The 1,434-nt window shown below is 34.2% G+C and overlaps 1 protein-coding gene across 3 annotated transcripts in view; it reads right to left on the bottom strand.

Moving 5' to 3' along the window:
* Positions 1-405: 405 nt before the first annotated feature.
* The window catches only part of LOC109294504 (forkhead box protein I1c), a 9,655-nt gene continuing 8,626 nt past the window's right edge, over positions 406-1,434 (bottom strand). For all 3 annotated transcript variants that reach the window (XM_019512897.1, XM_019512896.1, XM_019512895.1), the window contains exon 5: positions 406-1,425. The gene's annotated coding sequence lies outside the window, so the exon portion shown is untranslated. The remainder of the gene's footprint in view (positions 1,426-1,434) is intronic.

The following is a 1,434-nucleotide window of genomic DNA, read 5'->3' as shown; positions in this document are numbered from 1 at the left end:
CGATCAGAGGATTTGCAAGAAAGGCATAAAGTATTTAATTATAATTACACTGGGAATGGCTTTGTAATGGCTACGACATTTGAATAAGGTCACATCTAGCCTTCACCCTGTTATGTTGTTCTATATTAAATGCCATTCACTTTAAGTGCTGGAAACCTTTCTGAAGTAGTCAGAATATAATACACTGGGTAAATTGAAATCTGTCCCTTCATTTTTGGAAATATGATTGATATCCTTTGCAAAACAAATGTTAACACGTATTTGTACACAAATTTCTTTGATTATATGTTAGGAGACTCAGATATAACAGCCTTTCCTAGCAGGCATCTTATGGTGAGCAAAGGAAAGGGGTATCTGTGCATATTAATCCTGCTACTCTAGATGGCTTTCAGTTTCTGACACAGATTTTTTTTACCCATATTTCTGTCTTCTGCTCTTTCTAACATTTGCCCAAATATTATGTGGTAGACCTGAACCTACCCCATTGAAATCAATACTATTGTGTTTAGTCAAGGCTTATTATGAACTTTGGCTGTAATTTAGTTATCCTTTGCAGAAAAATTTCACCAAGGAACATGTAGTAAGAAGCACATTCGCACATTTAGCTGCAAAAAAATATATTTAAAATATACTGTGCTGATTTACTATGACTACAAACTAAGCAGCAGCATCGCCCTTTTTTAAACTATTAAGAAAAATGGTTTGCATATAACACATTAATACATTAATGTATGTATAAATATAGAGATCACATACAGCCACACATCGGAGTGCATACATATATAGAGATACTAGATACAGACATGCCCTTGCCCACCTATATACTACTGTGTAGGAAGATTAAGGAGCAGTGATGTGAATCTATGTGTCCACTGACTTTATGGGTTTTTTTACACCTGCGTACAAGGGATGAGTCTGGTTTAATGAGCCTAATTCTGCCTTAAAATGATTTCATAGAATACCCCTTGATAAGACTTTTCAAGATCCGATCTGAAGGCAGAATCTCTCTATAAAGAAATTGATCCTTGAAACTTTGGAAGCTGTACTGTGATATAACTTCTGCACGACCTGCCATATTTAAAAAAAAAAATTCTGCTGGCTCAGGAGATGCCTGGGACTTTCAAGTTTCATATTTTTCAAAACAAAAGAGAATTTATAACCAATCTGTAAGAAATACTGCTGCTGGCAGGCTGTAGATACATGGCAATACTTTTAACACCAAGAAGACATCCATCATGCAGTTTTACAACATATAAGTGCAGTGATATTGCTCCCTTTCTCCATAACAATATATAAGAATATATAGTATAAATGTACAGTATATATTAGCAACAATGTAAAATAACTTAGTGAAATGTCAAAATGCATAAAAATTCAAGTCATGCCTGAGCGTATCTTTTGCACAATTTTGCTTAATCTTATCATCTCAAATAC

This window comes from Gavialis gangeticus, unplaced genomic scaffold, assembly GCF_001723915.1.
Source record: "Gavialis gangeticus isolate Ggan-Ray unplaced genomic scaffold, GavGan_comp1, whole genome shotgun sequence".
Taxonomy (NCBI): domain Eukaryota; kingdom Metazoa; phylum Chordata; order Crocodylia; family Gavialidae; genus Gavialis; species Gavialis gangeticus.
The sequence above is the reverse complement of the archived record's forward strand: the minus strand, read 5'-3'. Positions and strand labels throughout refer to the sequence as shown.